This window comes from Cibotium barometz, chromosome 24, assembly GCF_041138505.1.
Source record: "Cibotium barometz isolate CiBa-2024 chromosome 24, ASM4113850v1, whole genome shotgun sequence".
In the NCBI taxonomy this organism is placed as follows: Eukaryota; Viridiplantae; Streptophyta; class Polypodiopsida; order Cyatheales; family Cibotiaceae; genus Cibotium; species Cibotium barometz.
This window is the reverse complement of record NC_141069.1, coordinates 24,445,951-24,455,227: the sequence shown is the minus strand read 5'-3', so window position 1 is coordinate 24,455,227 and position 9,277 is coordinate 24,445,951. Positions and strand designations below refer to the sequence as shown.

The following is a 9,277-nucleotide window of genomic DNA, read 5'->3' as shown; positions in this document are numbered from 1 at the left end:
AATAGTAGAACACATCAAAAATTACTCGATAAATAAGGTGAAGCTTTATGTTATTTGTATTTGTGATATGCAAAGTGGGAACATCATATGAGCAACAATGTAAAAGTTATAGGCAATTTACTCACATTCACTGTACCTGTTTAAACCTTCGACAGGGCCTGTATACAATTTTGGTTCCCAAAGAAAAGGAAATTTGTAATTATTGGATATTCAATCAGATTATAGTTTTAGGTGCCCAACTTTGCATATGATGTTTCATTAGAAGACCTTGAAGTGAAACTCCTTGGCTAACTAGGAGAGATTGGCTATTATTCTTGAAAAAATGGTTGTTTTTCGGGCCAAGGGCGCCCACTACATGAAACTAGATAACCTCATCTTGCAACCACCCGATGTCATTTAGACGAGCCAAACATAACTAGAAAGGCAAGCCACAGAGCATTGCATATTGTGATACTAGATAATAGAGACACCAATGATGTCTTCTACATGAGTCAAATATAAATAATAGAGGCAAGCCACAAAGGTGAGGTAGAAAAAAAGAGGACCCAAGATATCCAATACCAAACATTACATGCCCTTACCATAAATACCTCACCTTGAGGTAAAAACAAAGGAGAGCAAAAAATTGCATAAACTACACTAGGGAAGCCTACAAGAAGGTAGGATGCATGAAACAAAAGACAAAGAAAGATTGGAAGCACAAGTAGAAGAGGTCAATGGGCAAGCTAGGTATACCTAATAGATAGACTCAAGAAAGCCCAAGAGGATGCCCTATAGCATGCAACATCTTACAAATGTAGAAATTCATTGATGAAAAAAGCTTTTACACTCAAGAAATGAAGGCATTAAAAAGATAGAGGTTAGGGTGCGAAAGTTGAAACTGAGTGTTTCACCTACATAGCCATTCTGGATTGACCATCAAGCAAAGTTAGATATGCCCAATGGTAATCCTTCACAAGATATCCCTTATCTCAACCCCTCAAGTTGAAACATTCAGTTTGCACACCAAGACACTCACTTTAACAACTTGATATCATGAAGGCCTTGAATTCTTATCATTTTGATATATGAGTGAATAAGGTGGTAGTACCCTTGTCACACTCAACAATCGGCATGATGCTCTTGGGTGGGTCCCTAACAATGGAGCCAAGAAGCACTATATACACATTTCTTCTCACCCCATAGTCTAGTGCCATGACTGAATGGCAATGCCTCCTTCGGTCGGTACCATGCCCGCATGAACAAATAGTCACCAGTAAAGTGGCTTTAAAATAGAAACACCAACTTGCATGTATAGTATTGGCTTAGTAGAGCAGTTGTTGGTCCTCATAACAAATAGTTGTGTTGTGTCTTCAAAAATTACTGACCGTACTCTAAATCCCAATATTTTGCATATGTATAACTTAGTGTTTTTGCAGAATTACTCCTCACAGTGTTGTGGGGTACTAGAGTGCGGGATTTTAAAGATTGGAGTACACTTTTAAAAAACCTTCACTACTAAGCCTATGTTAGTGCATTTTATTTATGCACGATATAAGGTGAGAAAAAGCCAACACATTTTATTTCTTCTCAAAAAGTTTTATTCTATGCAGTGGAGCACATATATTACTCATTTATTACATAAGTAAAAACGGCTCTACATGAAGGCCTCATGAGTAAGGTCATACCGTGGAGGCACAAGTATAAAGTCATCTCCCTCACTAATTGCCCTCAAGAACTCTGTAGCTTTTTCTTCGAAGCAGTTTATGTATGGCTCATGAGGATCCACATCGGATGGGCTTTCCTCTATGAGGATTGGATTCTCACGGTCAACATTTGGAACCTCACCATTTTCATTGTCAAACAAAGGCTCTTGTTGATCTCCTTCTTCAAGATTGTCATCACCTCTTGGGAGGAAGTATCTAGTAGATTCACCCTCGATGTAATGATCTCGGAAGAAGACTTTTCTTATGTCAGAGATGTCAGCAAACTCTAGTGTCTTCAAGCATTTCCACATGGCACGGGCTCTACTCAAGTCCATGTCGTTACCAGCCTTTAGAATTATCCATTGTATGCTTGGAAAGTACTTACCACTCCTCATCATCTTTAGAAGAGTGATTCCAAGTGTTATAGTCCACTTGTTTATTATATAATTCTCCATGTACACAAAAGCCCTTTCAAATACATTCAGCGAGGTTAGACACACTCGATTCTTCATATCACCCTGGCGGAACTATGCATACAAAGTTCTACCTCTAGACATCTCTTCAGCATAAACGTTATGGGTATGGAAGCGGAAATGAGGTTTATGTAGATACTTTAGACAGTATCCTACCATACCCTCAAATGTATGCATTTCAAATGATCTGACATAATGCACAGCACGTTTGTTAATGTTCCACATTAAATATTGCTTTACGGTTTTTCCAACTGAAATAATGGATGTAAAGAGTAAACAGACAACCATTTGAAAGTGGAGGTGGACCCAAAGAGTTCCACTTCTCTCCAATGAGAACACAGCTTGAGTGCACTCATGGTGCACAAACTCAACAAGGCAATCCCACACAGAGATATTCACATCATCATTCCTAATCCTGATTGTGAAAGAAACCTCGAGCATCTTCAAATTGTTACGGCTTATAAACTCCAAACATGCCGGAGCAATATCTCTTGGACAGCCAAGAGATGAAACCGACATACTGCTGGTCTTCTTTCTCTTCGTGGTAGTGCAAGACGTCTCAGAGCTACATGAGACAATGAACATAGCAGATGTCATATATATTTTAAAATAGGAAAAAACATAAAGAACATCAGATCTTTTACATGCTTGACGAACGAGCTTTGCATTTGATGGCTTTCAAATTCTCCAAACCAATTGGACCTTCAAGAGGAGTGACAATTCGAGAAGGCACATTCTCCTTGTTCTATTCAGACCGCCGACTACTACAAACAAGCGGTCGCCCAGGAGATCTATGAGGCGACGCACCTAAGGGAGGCATGCCAACCGACACCGAAGGAGAAACAAACACTTCTTTACTTCTTCTGCGAGTACGCTCAGCCATGCTGAGAAGAATATGAGAACTAAACATCGCGAGTTGTATATATAGCATTTTCGAAAATACACCTGCCACCTATACCATCAGAAGAGGAACAGAATCATGGGAACGACAACACATGAAGAAGCCAAGCATAGCAATAGCCTGCATGGGCATCGCAGAGCAACATTCAAAGGCAAAACAAATGCACTACCTCCATGCAGACCTGCAGCACATTCCAGGCAATAACAACATGCACACTCAAAAGAAACGGAGAACCTACAAACACATGCAAACATGCATGGAATAGAAACACACTAAAACAATGCCGACCACCAGGGAGGAACCTCCACGTCAGGAGCACCAGCTCCCACAACCGAAAAATAACAGAAAGTGATGTTGAAGACGAAGCACCAGCACTCACCGGCCCAAGGCACCCAAAACAAAGGCATGTGCAGAGCAGAAATGCAAGCGACCAAATTAGACAAACCCACGCATAAGTTCGAGCACGGCAACCAACATGGAGGAGCCTCCACGACCAGAGCACCATCTCCCAATGTCGAAATAGGAGATAATGATGTTGGAGAAGGACCACATCCGCCCCAAGGACGAGCACACACAACCGGATATTCCAAATTGAACATGCACACGTGTCCACCATGACAACGCATGCGCCGACTCCACCAACCTCCACCTAACCCTCACAACCTTAATCAAGGATCATATTTTGAACCTTCATCGACCATTCTATCGGATTAATTAATAAAAAAACATTTTGCACATATATTTAGTTGAATTTTATTTTTTTCTTCACTCACTCGTTGTAGGCCCCTATTCTACATTTACATTGAAGGGTAAATGCCTATACCATATTGGGCTACATTCACCGTCTAAAAGGTGTCTTTATGTGGAAGGAAGCTTTGATCCAATCGACGCTTAAACCATATTGGGCTACAGGCGCGGTCACGCGGTCATTTGCTGAAAAGGTCCGAATTGGTGGACCATGTATTTTGCCTTTCTAAGGAGGGGCTTTGTAGAAGTTGGTAGCAAGAAGGCTTTGATCCAATCAGAGCAAGGCTGCAGAGCTGCTGGAATCCAACAGGCAACTCTCCAACTCGGCGTCGGAGGAAGGGGCGTAGTTCGTACTGATGGTGGTTGTGGTATTGGAGGAGTAGGAGTAGGAGGAGAGCGACGGCTGGAGAGGGGTGTAGTGGGGGACTGGCTTAGAAATTGGGATGGCCGGTAGCGCAGCGCGGTTAAACAAGGCTTCTAGCGCCTGGTGAATGGTAGGTCGACATGTAGGATCTGGATGCGAACAGGCCAGGCCCAACACAAGCACTCTCTCCAGCTCCACGGCCTCGAACTGGCCGCCCAGCCGGGCGTCCACCGCTTCGTCCAGGCGGCCCCTCGTATAGAGGGACCACACCCAGTCCACGAGCCTCCCATCATGCTCTTCCGGCAGGGTCCTGTCCACAGGTCTGCGACCGCACACCACCTCCAGCAGCACCGCCCCAAAGCTGTAGATGTCCGACTCCATTGTAGCCCTCCCCGTGCCGCAGCATTCTGGCGCCATGTATCCCACCGTCCCGGCAGCCATTGTGGTGTGCCCCTCGGCGCCCTCCCCCAGCTGCCTTGCCAACCCAAAGTCGCCCAGCTTCGCATTGAAGTTGGAGTCGAGCATCACGTTGCTCGACTTGATGTCCCTGTGAATAATCACCGTTTCACACTCTTCGTGCAGGTACTGCAGGGCAGACCCCAACCCACAAACGATCGTTTACCTAGCACACCACCAAAAGTCATGTGAGGGACGTCCAGTAATTTACGTAGATTTTTGGTGCTTTACATAAATTTAGGACCCTTGTGATGACAGAATCATGTCGGAGGTACAAATAATTGTATCCCCAATCTTGAATCATTTGAAATTGTCGCATGCATGGTCTACCCAATATCACTTCATAGTTTGGATGCTTTCCAAAATCCACTACTGCAAATGTGTGATCATATTCAATCCCACATGTGGTGACCAATATGTTCTCTAGTAGCCCAAATGTTCTAAGCTTCCATCTGCTAGCTGCAAGCGCATCCTTGTACTCCTAATAGCTGGTTTGCCCCACTTTTCCCAAATGGACCTTGTCACAATGGCCACTCCTACACCACTATCAAGTATTGCAGTTGAAGCTACTTTTCGCACTTCTAATGGGAGGGTAGCATTTCCCTCACAAAATTTTCCTACTTTGTGGATAGGAATAAAAACTGGCATAACATGCTTTGTCTCAGGGTGTATAGTACATTGATGGTGACCCTTTTGTAGCAATACCTGCTTTGACAAACATGTGGCAATATCATTCCACAACTCTGGTCGAAGCTTTATCAAATCAACAAGCAAAGGTAAGGTACAAGCCACTGGTGTTGACAAAATAGCTTGCACGATACCCATATCCATCTCCTTTGTCAACCTTCTATGAATGGAGGGTATCCTCAAGGTTTGAGAACAGTTCTCATATTCTCCCAAATAAGATGGTAAGGTTTTCATTGTATGCTTACTTCTAGGAGAAACAATTGTTTGAACTTCCTCCTGGTTGCTTGGGCGTCTAAAGTTAATTTCTGTGCCCCTGGTAAAATCCACTTCAGAGAATGGAGGTGAGATAATAGAGGACATATTCTCATTAACTTTCTCATGAACTGCTGCCCACATCTCATTTGCCATGTCCTTGTTAGCATCAATAACTTCATCATTGCATGGGAAGGCAAGACGAGGTAGTGGCAGAATGCCTTCTTTCAATGGGGTGTCAATTGGTGCAGACTTCTCGCTATGAGCTTGTGAGATCAGCTCACTTTTCATTTTCCAACTTGATGGCACTTTTGGTATGGTTTCTAATGTTGGCTTAAGAGAGGTGGAGCCCCGAGGGATAGGTGGAGATGGGCCCTCAAGTATTGATTGAGCTTCCCTAAAATGAGTTGCTGATGTACAGCTAGATTGATCTTCTCCTCACAAGGGTTTGGGTATTCTTGAAGTTTCTTGGGTAGCTCAAATAAAGCTGCAATGCGACTTCTATGAGCATCAATGATGGAATCCATTTTGCTGCGGAGTGTATCTGCATGTAAACTGTCTTCGAATACCATTCTTCTTCAAAAATTCAGAGAACTCATTGGAGAAGTACTCTCTCCCTCCATCTGACCTTAGGTACTATACATATTTTCCTGTTTGCTTTTCAACCATAACTCTGAAATTTTGAAAATGATTGAACACCTCACCCTTCTCCTTCATGAAGTATATCCACACTTTCCTTGTGTGGTCACTCATCAGTGCATTTCTGCTCACATTTCTGTCACGTGGAAATACATGCTTTGTTTGCTTTCGAAATCGGCATGTTTCACATATTTTCTGCATACCTTCAACTTTAAACTTTGGCAGCCCTGTCATAATTCCTTAGTCTGCATAGACTTCATTCTCTGCACATTCAATTCTTTTATGCCAAATGTCTATGTCTGTAATAATTTTTGAACGATTTGCAAACATCGTAGCACTCACTTTAGGCATGTTTACATTTAATGTAAACATTTTGTCCACTTTGTTGCCTTTTGTAACCAACCTGCACTTGTCTTTAAAGTCTTTAACATAACAATCATCATGATTAAAACGAACTGCAAACCCTGTTCAATCATCTGGCCAACTGAAACCAGATTCTTTGTTATGTTCGAAACATGAAGTACATCTGCAAGGTACTTCACTTTGCCATCCTGCATAGACAATGGCATATCTCCAACATGGGCAATTGGATGAGCAATGTCATCTCCTATTTTCACAAAACCTGGTCTTTCAAGGTTTTTTCATCTCCTTGAACCACTCCCCATGACTTGTCGTGTGGTTCGAAGCACCTGAATCAACATACCATACATCATCATTATGTGCTGCTTCAACATTTTCAGACATGGCATAACGACATGCTGCATAACAAACAACCTTTCATTATCCTCATTGTTTCTGCTCGAGGATGCATAGTTATTTTGCTGTAATTTTTGATTTTGCATGTCAGCCTGCTTTGTATAAAATCTGCCTGCACATGTCCAGGCTTACCATAATAAAAAGCATCCACGTGTATCATTATACTGCCTTTATCAATTTCCACGACCTCTTTGACTCTCCCCTACCTCTTAATTGACCTCTTTCACCTACGTATTGTTGTTGTGAATTCTGGGACTATTATTGTTGCTGCTGCTCTGCTGCGCTGGGGCCATAATTCTGATTACCTGTTTGGCCACCTCCACGGCCGCGTCCACGGCCTCCTCTACCTCGTGCTCTTCTTGAACTTGTGTAGAAGGCCTGTTGCTCTGAACTGTTTTTGTTTTGTGAAGACTTTTGGTCTTCACCTAAGCTCTTCTCTTCTATAGACACCAAATCTGTGAAATTGAAAATATTTTCTCGAGTCTGAATAGACATCTTGAACGCCTTGTATTGTGGCCCGAGACCATGTAGACAGACTGCCATCATCATCTACTGAAACGCCAATAGATGCAAGGGATTCCACAGTACCCTAGTCATTCATAGACATACTCTTTTTCTCCACAGTATGAAGTTCATTCTTCAACTGTATCTTTCGTGCCTTGGTATTCGTTTCATAGAGTTTTACCAAGGTGTCTCACGTCTCCTTGGGGGACATCCTGTATGTGCCCAATCATGGTGTCCTGTATACTGATAGAGAGCTAATAGTAGATAGCTTTTCTGGATCCTTGGTTTCAATCCTTGAACTCTTTTACATCTGCAGCAATCGGATTGATCTCCGGTATCTCAGGTGCCTCTTCATGCTCACTTTCTATGTAGTCCCAGTAATCCTTTCCCATCAAGAATTTTGGTCAACCTGAACCTCCAAGCATGAAAGTTCTTCTTATCAAGCTTCTCAACAACAATTTGGTTTATGCCATCATTTGACATCTTGCCAGACACAAATTTACCAGAAACAGCACTCTGGTTTGTCTTGCACAAACTGCTATATGCGGTACTGTACTATACTTAAATGTCACAACCAGTGACCTCAATGTGCATACATACACCCATTGGCAACTGTTGACCTCCTTGAAGGATACACAATGTCTGCACAACCAATCTGTCTTCCTGTAGTTCTTAAAACAGAGTTCTGCATAGAATTGATGACTGATCCGCAGTGCTCGAAATCGCCTGCTTTCTGAAAAACGGACGTTCTAACGCGCCCGAAACGCGTTTTCGGTCCCAATTTTTTTTTTTGATAGATAGAACAATATAGTTGTCATATAGCTTTACTCCCGCGAAGCAAGCTCCTCAGTCATATATTGTTTGTCGGTGCCTCCCGTAGAGCTCCCGACAAGGGTGTAGTCGCCAACACAAATAGGGAAGAGTAGATGAAGCTCTTACCCTTGTACTTCTTCCTGTGCTTTTCTTGCTTGCAGCTCAGCCCTTAGCATGAACCAGGCTCCGATACCATGAAAAGATGTAGGGGAGGAGAGAGCTTGAGCTCTTGCAAAGCACACGCACACTCACAAAACCCTAAAAGAGAGCACACAAGGTGAGAGGCTGAAAATCTTCTTCTTCTTCACACAACACTCAACACACCATCATATACAAAGATAAGAGTCCACACATATGAAAAGGTACTCAACCAAATACATACTAGGGTTCTCTATAGTGTGAACCCATAGTGTGAACCCAACTAAATGATTTGGCACTATAACTATGCCAGTCTCTAGAATGACAAAGCTTGTCATCCCACTGGTTGCATCACACATGCTCTCATCAACCATGCTAGTGGTGTAAGGGTGGAACCTATCCCCCAGGCGGGTCATCAATGTCCACCGCCTCACTAGATGAGCTCGATATCTCAACAAAATTGTCATTGTAAGGGGAACACATACAATTGTAAGAATTTTCCTCGGAAGAGAAGAAAAGAGGACGAGGGATATACGAACCATCTTATGTAGTTCCATATATTGACTATGCGAGACTAATTCCCAAAGACCATGCACATCCTATAATGATGCCAGTAATGGATCTTGATGTTCCACCACTTGTCTAATATTATGATGATGTACTACCAAGGGCTACATCTTCAATAATACTTCCTCTGCAGACAATGTCTACTACTGATGTTTTGGGAATGGCAACAGAACTAGGAAGAGGAGTAGCTATTGAACTAGCAAGAAATTTGAGAGAAGTAGGATGTGGGGTAGCTATCTAACTTGTAGTAGGAATAGATTTGAGAACTAATCAAGTGAAACCACTTTACATTACC

At 42.6% G+C, this 9,277-nt stretch overlaps 1 pseudogene; it reads right to left on the bottom strand.

Annotated features, from left to right (window-relative positions):
* Window positions 1–4,080: 4,080 nt before the first annotated feature.
* The window catches only part of LOC147625060 (L-type lectin-domain containing receptor kinase IX.2-like), a 36,449-nt pseudogene continuing 31,252 nt past the window's right edge, over window positions 4,081–9,277 (bottom strand).